Genomic DNA, 12,529 nt, shown 5'->3' on the forward strand with positions numbered 1-12,529 from the left:
TGACCCAGGCTTCCCTCCCTATGGCCGGCCACAGGCATCCAGGACCCAGGCCAGCTTCGCCCGGGCTGGCCACAGCCGCAGGGGACTGTGGGCGGGCAGCTTCGCTCAGGCCACAGCTGCAGGCGCTCGGGACTGCGGGGCAGACAGCTTGTTCCTCTCCTGGGCTGCAGCCTGGCCGGTTCCCATTCCTCTCTCACGAGCTCATTTGTGCCTGGCTGGTCCCCATTCCTCTCTCCCCAGTGTTGAGTGTCTGAGCTGTGATGGTGTGATGGCATGAGGGCGTGACGACCATTTGCATATTAGCTCTTTATTATATAGGAGGATTGTTTGACCACACCTACTAATATAAAGACTTGTTTTCAGTGTTGCAACTTCTTTTGATGTTAAAAAAGATAGCATTAAAAAAAGTGAAACTTTAAAACAAGGGAGACCTACTTTAGCTCTGAAGTTTAGCTGGAAAAAAGCCTGCTGAGAAGAGCCGAATGTAAGCACTTACAGCCACTTGTTTAAAGATGGCCAAGTGTTGACAGTTACTGAGGTGAGTATGTGGGAGTTCATGACACAGTTCTCTCTACTTCTGTATGTATTTGAAAATGTTCACAACAAAAAGTTAAAGGAACAGAGAGACAAAGAACAAAATTTGAAAAATCTTTATGAAACCAATTTCTTTTAAGTACTACTAGTTTTAAGCCCTTAGAAAGAAAAAAGTTTTAATAACACTGTTAAAAGACTTTACCAGACTCAGTGGTTAAAGTGTTGGCCCGTGCACCAAAAGGTAACAGGTTCAATTCCCAGTTAAGGGCATGTATCTAGGTTGCAGGTTCGATCTCCAGCCCGTCAGAGCACATTCAGGAGGCAACCAATTAATGTCTTTCTCTCACACTGATGTTTCTCTCCTCCCTCTTCCTTCTTCCCTTCCACTCTCAAAATCAATAGAAAACCCATTCTCGAGTGAGGATTAAAAAGACTTTACCAGTGCTACTTAGAGACAAGTTGTAGAAATGAAGTGTTTTGGGGCTACTAGATTATAGTAAAAAGCTGAGATGGCTCACTGGTTTTTAAAAACCACCTCCTTAAATCCTAATTAAGTTTACCAGATAGTTTTCATGGGTTCCAAAATTAGAAAACATTTTAGATGAAAAGTACATTACAGCTCATCCAGGGCAACCCTGTTACTACTGATAGGAAATTTAGGTCTGGTGACCTAAGCCCAGGTCTTTTGACTCTAATTTTTCCAGGTTAGGCTACTAGCCTATTTAATGTTATTTTGGTGATTTTACTTTAAACATCCAGCAGAAGAAAACTCTCTTCCCATTGCAATTCTGCTTTATGCGATCAGTTGGATGTCATAAAGTGAACAGAAATCACACGTCAAAATGGCTTAAACATATGGAAATTTACTGACTCACATAACTGTTAGTCCAGGAGTGGGGTGGAATTCAGGATTGGCTTAACCTAGCAGCTCCAGCTCCATCCCTCGGTGATTCTCTCAGTTCTGTCACCTTCCTGAGCTGGTTGCCTTCATGGGTTTGATAACAAGATTACTGCAGCAGCTCAGAGCCTCACATTCATGTACGACAATGTCTACATGAGAGAGGTGGCCTTGGACAAAGAAAGAAGTCTTTTCCAGAAGCTTCTGCAAATTTTCTCAGTCTAAAATGGTAACATGACTATTTCTAAATCAATTCTTAGCAAGGGGGATGGGACTACCATCATTACCTTAGATTACTCTGGTCCACCACTGATTGCCACACAGCAGGGAAGAAGAGAGGCCAGGACTGGGAGAGAACCACAGGGTACTACAAGGACAGGCAGTGATCGGTAATCGACAGCCAAAAGAGCCTAACTCTTTTCCGAATTACATAATTGTGTGTGTGTGTGAGAGAGTGAGAGAGAGAGAAAGAGAGAGAGAGAGAGAGAGAGAGAGAGAGAGAGAGAGAAACATGGTACCATTTTAAAATATGCACAAATACTCTAAAATTAATAAAATCCAAACTTATTTAAAAGTATCAACTAATCCATAATAATTTTTTAAATGGCATAGGGCAATGCAGTACCAGATTACTACCTGGATTTGTGCCTGGCTTTGATACCTACTATCAGGTAGTGGTTCACCCAAGTGGTTACCTACAAACATCACAAGATTAGTGCAACAAAACAGGCAGCATGTAAAGGCATGAGACCAGGCACGGTATAAATACTGAGCATAGCACTAAGTAAATTCTATCTATTACTTGTCTCACACAAGTAAATTACTTAAGATGTGGAGAAATTTTTGATGTTGAAAAGGAGGCATTCCTTTTTAGCTGCCCAGCATTTATCTATCTATTCCCATTTCCTAATTTCCTACTGGAGAATTGCTTCTGCACTGCCTTGTATAATCTTGCTGAGACTGTAAATTGATGAATCTCCCTTCCCACTATGGAGGCCAAAAGGATTCCTGGAGGTTCTTTAAACTAAATCTCTGGTCTACCTACCGTGACTTACATTCAGCCAATCAGATGTGCTCTCTAGGAGTCTCATGAGCAAGTAATTTGCAAAGATGAAAGACTCAGGAGACGGTCATTCATCCCAGGGGTGACCTTCTCATCAGATCATTCTTAAAATTCTGCTTTGCAGCTCCCTGAAGCTGCCTTACGTTTCCACCTGTTCCCAAGCAGTGGGGATAGTTCTGTAAGTTTCCAATTCCTTTCCAATAAATTACCTCCTACTTAAATTAGAGTTGGACTCTGCTGCCTCACCCAAAGTACCCAAATAAGAAGTGAACAAAGATCAGTCCCTGGAGTACAGCATGAATGCACTGGGACTCAAGAATGGAAGTGGGGCTCTGTGAAGATGAGAAAGGTAAGTCTTAGAAAGATGTTTTAGAAAGTTCAAGAAGGCAGAAGGCTAAGATGTGATGAGAAACGGGATAAGGTTTATTCTTGTGCACGGATATAAGAGACTGCCTCAGAGGTCTGGGGAACCCGGGCAAGTTACATGGGAGGAAGAGAGCCCACCTACTTCGCACTGAAACTTTCTGCTTGGTGAAATTCTAGGGTAAGTGTTTTTATGAGACCTCTTTCAAAGAGTTCTAAGATATAGAGTTCAAGTTCAATGCTGCTATCTATACAAGGATACAAAGGGGAAAGCCTTCCCCACCTTACTCAGTCTCTGGTAGAAATCCTTCTTCCTAGTTCACTACACTTTAGCACATAGAAGGTTCAAATTCATAATGAAATTCTATTACAATTCAATAGTATTTAAGGACAGAGATTAATCAGAGAACAGTATAAAAGTTATCCAGGTGGCTTATATGGGTTTAAGGTCCTCAACAATTTGTTCTAGGAATTCTATTTTTACTATCCCAGTCCACATCACTAGATCCTAGTCTACTTTGACTTGTCTACCTATTTGTATCTTCACACCCAATCTGACCAAGCTACTGCTTTTAGCTATCTGGAGAAGTTTTTCTAATTCAGGACTCAGATACACACCTTACCTGACTTCATGACATAATCTACCCTAACCTCTCTCTATATCACACACCCAGTGTCCTACCTTCTCCCTAAACTCTCTCCTCTTTTCCCTGATCTTCACAGCACCCCCGCTCTCCAAAATACACTTCCTTAGCTTCTTCCATTTCTCAAAATGCACCACAAAATTAACTTTTAAAAAAATGACTACCCTCGCCAAAACCGGTTTGGCTCAGTGGATAGAGCGTCGGCTTGGGGACTGAAAGGTCCCAGGTTCGATTCCGGTCGAGGGCATGTACCTGGGTTGCGGGCACATCCCCAGTAGGAGATGTGCAGGAGGCAGCTGATCGATGTCTCTCTCATCGATGTTTCTAGCTATCTATCTCTCTCCCTTCCTCTCTGTAAAAAATCAATAAAATATATTTAAAAAAAAAATGACTACCAGAAAACCACATGATGGTTTCTTTCCCCTCTAGCTCAGTAATCATATACCTTCGTAATATTCTAGTTCTCACATACACACACTTGAAGCTACTTTCATCTGGCCCAAAACTACATAAGACTCCCATTTATGTTTAAGTAAATAAATACTAGGATGGAAGAATTACTTTTCACTGTATACCTTTTGATACTATCAGCATATTTTCCCACATACACATTACTTTTTCTATTTTAAAAAAAATTCCCATTATTCAATAATGCAAAAAAAAAGTTACACTCTACTTACTCTGTGGATAGTATTTTTATGCATGTGAACATCAGATGAGATGAAAGCATCCCTAAATTCCTAATCATTTTTGTTTAGTTTTGTTAGGAGGGTGGTGAGTTAACAGCAGCAGCTTCTTGACATAGGTTTATGGTCAGTTTACTACACAAAATGATGCTCTTCCGCTGCTGAAAGTTTAAGGGAAACCTAAAGACCTTTTCCAAGCCCCTGACTCCTCAGCAAGTGGTTCTGCATGTACTTCCAGTTCCCAGGTGACAGCACGACTGGGTTACTCACTGCCATTTCTCACAGTCTGGGAGTTGCTAGTGAATCAGATCAGAATAGGTCAGGGCTGTAACTGAGCATCTCTGTGGGTGTGGCTGAAGTGAATCACACGGACTCCACCCTGCCTGCCCTAAGCAAAATGGATCACTCCAAATCTTCTCACGTATTATTTGATTATTTGTTAAGTATGGAGAGTGTTTTATGTAGGATATTTCCCATCTCTCTATATAAGCCTAAGCAACCAAACGACTGGTAGACCGGTCACTATGACACACACTGACCACCAGGGGGCAGATGCTCAATGCAGGAGCTGCCCCCTGGTGGTCAGTGCACTCCCACAGTGGGAGCACCGCTCAGCTGACCTACGGGCACCAGACACAGGGCTCACTGCTGGTTAGCACCGCTGTGGCAGCACGAGCCTCTCCTGCTTGGGACTGACTGGGCGCGAGCCCACAGCAGGCGCACTAGGGCCAGGATGAGCAGAAGTGGCAGGCAAGAGCGTCAGGCAGTGTTTGATTGCCTGTTTCGAGCCAATCCCCACAGGCCACACCAAGGGACCCCCCACCGGTGCATAAATTCGTGTACTGGGCCTCTAGTAATGTTATAATAGCATGTTGTAATAGTTAAATTAGAATTATGGATTAGTCAAAATCTGCTACTTCATCTACATCACACTCCCAAAAGATGTATCGTTATATTCTGAGTCTGATGTTGAAGGCACCTTCCACCTTCCCAGTGTGTTGATGCCAGCACTAGATTCACCATCTTCCTCCCCACTTCCACCCCCTACCCACCCTATTGGCTGCAACTCTTAAGCTGCCTTCTAACACAGTTATTGTCTTCAGCAGCCCAGAACCTGGTGATGACGTCTTCTGTCCCGGGACCCAACACCAACTTGCCTATGGATATCTTAAACTGACGCTTCAGTCAAAATCAAACCCAGACGCAAACCCAACCACAGTCTCTGACCATATGGTACTTAGATTCTCTCGCCCCGACAAACCTGCTCTTCTCCATCTGCTTCCTCGTCACCTTCTGTTCTCCCACCTAAGCAGGTTTCTGGCTTCATGTGCTTAGATACCAACTGAGAAGTTACACAAAAAAATCCCTTACCTAATGGACCTTTCAGCCTTTCAATTTCTAACCCTAGACAAGTCCCACTAACTCACTTTTTGTGCTTCAATTTCCAGGACACTAACACCACAGAGAAAGTTTTGAAACAAGGCTGGCTGAGCCCACTGTAAACCTAAGCTAACTAGCCCAATGGAGCCCTTACTGCTCAGGACATTTCATTCTTCTCCTGTACTCCCCTTTGACCCCACACACATGCGCTCTCTCACTGACCACCTGACACAGTCCTGCCCTCTGACTCTACCAAGTCTCACCTCCTCAGACTCAAGTGCCCTCACCTCACTTTCACCTCAGTCCCTCGGCTCCTCTCGGAGTCTTTCCTCCTTCTCTAGAGGATGCTCTCCACTTGTGCATTTAATTGCATCCCTTCCCAGAGCCTTGGAAGTCTTGTTCCACAAATACTCCTCTCCTCCCTTCTCTCACCAACTCCACCAGCTCTTCCTCCCAGGGTCACATTCAGGCCAAACTGTGCCCAGAGATGAAGGTTTTGTCCCTCTCCTCCCCCCTAAAAAGATTCATAGAACTTGGATATTCATAGAACAATAAAAAATCATTTCACTTGGATAATCAGGATTTCTGGCTTCTCTGGTAAAACGAACAGAATCCCCTGCCAGCAGAAAGTGAGCACACCCAAAAAGAAAAATCCTAGGAGCTGATATGGTCAGCACTACAGTGGGGCATCTGTCATCTCCAGGGCATCACCATACCCTCTCCTTGTCCCCTGTCAGACCCACACTGACTCTCATCCACCTTACTTCCTTGGCTCTCATGGGTCACACCCTACTGTTTACAAATAATTGGCTCTGATCCTTCCTACTCTAAAAAATATTCTCCTCAACTACCCACAATGCAAGTTACACCCTCCCCCTTCCTCCTCCCCACAATACTTTAAGGACCAGACTGTGGTCACCACTTGCCACCAGGCCCTCAGTCGTGCCCCCTGTGGTAGATTTCTGCTGTTCCCTCTCTGCTAAAACTATAGGAGCAGAGGAAGCAGCGCTGGATGGTAATGCCAGTCATTCCTCATAAGGTCTCCTCCCTTGGGGCTCCTGAGTTTGCCTCTTCTAATTCTCCTACCGAGGAAATCATGTAAATCCTCCAAGGGTCAGACATCTGAGAACACCTCTGAATGCCATGCGGCCCCAAGCAGTCATCATAATCCTCCCTGTAATACTGCTATTGGCCAACTCATGTCTTGAAGTTTGGGGGTGGGAGTGCGGGGTGGGGGAGAGAACAACAGGAAAAAGACTCGGTCTAAAACCTGACTAGAGTTCGTCCTGCATCTCTGAAGGTAAGTACACTGATTTATTCACCATTTACTGATCACTTCTCGGGTGGTAGTACTGGTGCTTAAGAGGCCAGTAAGAGATGGTCCCTGCAAAAAGAATTCACTGTCAGTCCAGAAGGGACACAGGTGGATAAATTGACAGTGTCAACATGATACCATGATTTGAGGGGAAAAACAGCAGCATCCAGGGGAAGGCCAGGGACAGCAGAGCAGCTTGCTGAGAGAAACACTGGAGCCTCCTCGGCCTCAGAGATCCACTGCCACCACTTTAGTCCAAGAGTCTCCTGATTGGTCTACATGCCTCCCTTCACCCATCTTACCCTCGCCCAAATCCATTCTCCATGGGGCAGAGGGGCGACCTGCTCAAAATTCCAAACAGGGCTCTCTGGTGCTCAGAACCTTTTGCTAGCACTGAGCACAGGTCCTGCATCATCTGCCCCATAATGACTTTTCTCCCTTCATCTGACTCCACCAGTGGCCTTTCAGCCTCACTGACCTCTCAGTTCCTTAAACAGAATCAGTTCTCTTCTGCCACGTGGCCTCTGCACATACCCTTCTTTTTACCTGGAATCCTCTTGCCCGCACTCTTTGTATTAATGCTTTGACCTCTGGTCTCTGTTGGAATGTCATTTCCCCCATTTACGTAATTGTCTCTCCTTTTTCTGTTCCATTAAGTTGTATAATTAACAAGGCGGGCACCGGGTCTCTTTTGTTCACTGTGTATGAGGATGTAAAGGATTGTTTCCTCCTCTGTCCCAACCATAAACATCCCCTCAGGTCTACTTCTCAGCCCTCCTTACCACTCCCTATTTCCATCATCTCACTGCTGACTCCCAAGATCGAGTTCCACAACTATGATGCCTACAGGTTAGTTCCACCTACAGTCTCTCTCTGGCACCTGCAGCTGGACAAGTCTCAAGACACACGTTCATTAATATCCTTAAACAAACTCTGCTTTTTTTTCCCATTGCTGCTAATGATGGCATTTTCTTGGAGGTGGAGTGACTGACTTCCCTCTTGACCCATTGAAAGGAAGATCTGATTCCATCTCTAAATATGCACATGTATGCTCTTATACACACAGTCAACTGAACTAGTGCTTTAGACTCATTTCCTACACCTAGTCTTTTAAGATAACAATCATGTTATTTAAATGTACATTGGAGCTTAATTCTGATCATAATAATCAATATTCTTATCAAAACCCTTCAATGGCTCCCTACTGCCTTCCAAATAGCATCCATCCTCTTCTGCTTGTTATTCACAGCCTAGCAATCTTGCCAAAACTATCCTAGCAAGTCCATCTAGCTTGGTGGGTGAGACCATGGACTCTGGGACCAGACTGCCATGTTAATACACAGGGACAGGTGCAGATCTCAGCCTCACCACTTAGCCTCTCTGTGCTACAGTTCCTTCATGTGGACAGCAAGGATAATGATAAGAGAATACTGTTACAAAGATTAAATATAAGTAGAACACTCAGCACGGTGCCTGGCACTGGTCACTGCTATACACACTATTTTGTAACCCCATCTCCAATTACCAATAGCCTACATCCCAGCCTCTTAGACCCAGCTCACTGTTCTGTTACTCCTCCTCCTCCTCAAACTTTCCCTTCTGAAGCAACAGCCCACAGCAGGGGGAGCACCAGCTGATAAGTTGCCAGTATTGCATTCCCTCCACCAACTTAAGGGTGTTTCCAGTCAAAAGCTCTGCCACAAAGCTCTTTCTTCTCCAGGAGTGTTTTTCTATCTCAAGCATTGAAATGACCCCAAGGTTGCTCATCAAAGGATTTCCAGCCCTGTTCACAGACTCTTAGGTTACAATTAACCACCTCTTCTTCCCCCTACTTTCTTATTCCCCACCCAAGTTTCAGATCAGAGACCGTCTTACCACCATTTTCTAGTCCAGTTCTCTTATGCCCTTAATCTGGGTAAACGTTGAAATTCTCATGGGTCCTCTCCCTATAACAGCCCTAATTACTTCAGGTAGTGTTCCCTTTCATGGAAACACTCAAAATAATTAAAATTAATGCTGCAGTCTTATTATGAGCAAAATATGGACTTCAATCTCTGAAGTGGTCAGGCCTCCCACTGTGACAGTGCTACTACTTTCTTACCCTTTAAAAGTCACTGCTATGCATGGGGACTTGTAAAAATTGGTAAAGTGTTTATTGAGAGAAACAAGCTAACTCCTAGGAATGGAAAAATATGTTACAACATTCCCAGAAAATTTTCATTCACTGTTTAACCTTAAGGTCCTGGGTTCGATTCGGGTCAAGGGCACAAGCCCAAGCTGTGGACTCAATCCCCAGTAGGGGGCGTGCAGGAGGCAGCCAATCAATGACTCTCATCATTGATGTTTCCATCTCTCTCCCTCTTCCTTCATCTCTGAAACCAATTAAAATATATTTTTTAAAAGTGGAAGAGAAGTAGTAGCTATGTCAACATCAGATAAAATGGAATTCAGAGCAAAGAAAATTACTAGAGACAGAGGACATTATATAATGATAAAAAGAGTCACTCCACCAAGACACAACAATCCTTAATGTGTATGCACCAGAGACCTGCAAAATTATGTAAAGCTAAAAATGGATATAACTCAAAAGGAGAAACAGACAAATGCACAAATGTAGTTGAAAATTTCAAAACCCCTCCTCAACAACTGATGGACTGACTACCTGGGCAGAAAAGCAGCAAGGGTATAGAACTCAATACCATCAAGGATCTAACTGATCTTTACAGAATACTCCATTCAACAACAGCAGAAAACACATTCTAATCACGTGTCCATGGAACATATACCAAGACAGGTCATATACTGAGCTTTACATAAAGCAGGCTCACCAAATTTAAAAGAACTGAAATCATATAGTGTGTCCTCCAATCAGAATGGAATCAAACTGGAAACCAAAAACAGAAAAATAGGAAAATCTTCATACATTTGGATCTTTAACAACTAAATTCTAATTACTCCATCAGTCTCAAGGGAAATAAAAATATACACTGAATTGAATGAAAATTAAAAGAGAGCATATCAGAATCTGTGGGACAAAGCTGAAACAGTGCTGAGAAGGAAATTTATAGTGTAAATGCTCCCATAAATATAAATGCAAAAACTCCTTAACAAAATATTAATAGAATTCAGCAATATATAAAAAGTGAGGTTCACTTCAGGACTGCAAGACAGTTTCATTTAAAAAATAAATCAATCCATCATATAAATAGGCTAAAGAAGAAAAATCTTGCTGTTTCATTTGTTGGGAGCAACTGGGTAAAGGGTACATGGGATCTCTCTGAATTTCTTATAACTGCATGTGGATCTACAATTATGTCACAAAAAGATTTAAGAAAACAAAAACAAAAAAAAACTGGACCTTCCCCGACTGCTCTAAGATCCATCATCCAAATGTTAACACTTCAGAACAGATTGATGCTAACCTTTATTAATTCTGGCTTTGTGCTGGACTAAGTGAGGACACACAAATATAAACAGAAAATATCCCTACCCTCAAACACCATATGCTCAAACACCATAGACTGACAAACACAGGCATAAATCAACAGTGAAGACTTCATAAAGGAGATGGGATTTGAGTAAATCCTTGAGTAAGAGGTAGCACTTCCACAAGTGGAGGTGAAGAGGAGGGCATATTGGGAAGAAATCTATATAAATAAAACCCTAAGCAACTGGAACAACATGTCGCTATGACATGCACTGCAGGCAGCAGGGCCAGCCGGCCATCTTCCCACAGCCCCTCCCCACAGTGCATGAATTCATGCACTGGGCCTCTAGTCTTATATAAAGACCCAGAGCTAAAAATAAGCACAGTGCCTATGGAGAAAGAGGCACATGTGTGCTATGAACAGAAAGTGTGCAGGGTGCCCAAAAGCCAAAGAGACAGCTCAGTGTCACTCAGAGAAGCCTTCCTCGCCATCCCAGCCAACCAAAAGCAGCAGCTCCTCCCATTCATAATCTCTCCAGCACATTTTACTTTTTCTTTATAGAACTAACCACAAATTACAATTATTATGTACTTATCTGCATGTTCATTTGTTTAGTGCTGTCCTACCCCCAGTTATCTTGAGTATTTAGCACTGGATCTGCCATACCAGAAGCACTCAATAAAGTATTAATTAAAGTAATGAACAAAAAGTATCCACTCCTACTTCTCTTCCCTGCAGCTACCCCACTCCTCTTCCTCCATTATATGTCATTTCATTCACCTTGGTCCCTCTCTGATCTACTGCCCCTTTTAGCTAATCTCTCCTTTTTCCTTACTCTTTCACTTCAGCCCAGCTCTTAACCCATTATAAAAATAAAAACGATATATATATTAAAACCGTGGTTCAGAATTGCAATGTTCTAACACTCTTCTGAATCACAACCACTTAGAAACTGGTACCCAAGAAATCTGTTATGGCAAAGTACTAAGGTTGTATGTTGTTATGTAAGCATAATAGATGTAGGTATATATTACATGAACAAACAAAAGCAGATATAGAGGTCTTCCTGGCTGGTGTGGCTCAGCTGGGTGAGTGTTATCCCATGTACAGAGAGGTTGCCAGTTTGATTCCTGGTTAGAGCACATGTCTAAGTTATGGACTCGATCCCCAGTAGGGAGGGCATGCAGGAGACCGACTGATGTTTCTCATCGATGTTTCTCTCTCCCCCTCTTCCTTCCTCTCCCTAAAATCAATTAAAAAAATTTTTTTTAAAGAAATAGAGTTATTCCTGTTGCCTTACTTTCCTGAATACGAGAGTCTTTCCCATAACTGGATGATCCTATCTGGCTGTACTCAAAGCTACTGAAGTCATGAAAAACAAGGAAAGACTGAGAAACTGTCACAGACTAAAGACTGGGAAGACACAATGACTAAATGCAATGTAGTACCTTGGACTGGATCCTGGAACAGAAAGTACATATTAATGGAAAAACTGGTGAAATCCAAATAGAGTCTGGAATTTAGTTAAAAATATATATGGTACTAAAAAATGATTAAGATTCAAGTCTATTATTTTATCTATAATAATAAAAGAGTAATATGCTAATTAGACCAGATATCCTTCCAGATGACCTTCCAGACGAAGCCAGGGCTGCGAGGGAAGCCCGGAACCCAGGTGCCAGAGGGAAGCCAGTGCCAGCAGCTGGGGGAAGGAAGGCCTACTCTTGCATGAATTTTGTACCTCAGGCCTCTAGTGTTATTATAAAAGAGAAAGAGATTGGGCAAGTCAGTCAGGAGTGCAACTCAGGCCAGGGTAGCTGAGGCCTAAAGCTGAAAAGCTACATATAGATCTACTTTCATTTTGGCTCTTACCTAATGCCATGAGAATTACATAGCCTGCAATTGCTTGAAATCAACTACTTAGTTTTGACTTCCTTAGCATGCTCATTCATACAGTCATGTGTTAAGGATGGGGTCACATTCTGAGAAATGTGTCCTTAGGTGATTTTGTCATATGTGAGCATCATAGAGTGCACTTACACAACCCTAGATGTTATAGCCTACTACACACCTATGCTATATGGTATAGTCTATTGCTCCTAGGCCACAAGCCTCTACAGCAGTGGTTCTCAACCTGTGGGTCTCAATCCCTTTGGGGGTCGAATGACCCTTTCACAGGGCCGCCTAAGACCATCGGAAAACACATATATAATTACAT

The sequence above is a fragment of the Myotis davidii genome, unplaced genomic scaffold (assembly GCF_000327345.1).
Source record: "Myotis davidii unplaced genomic scaffold, ASM32734v1 scaffold259, whole genome shotgun sequence".
Taxonomy (NCBI): Eukaryota; Metazoa; Chordata; class Mammalia; order Chiroptera; family Vespertilionidae; genus Myotis; species Myotis davidii.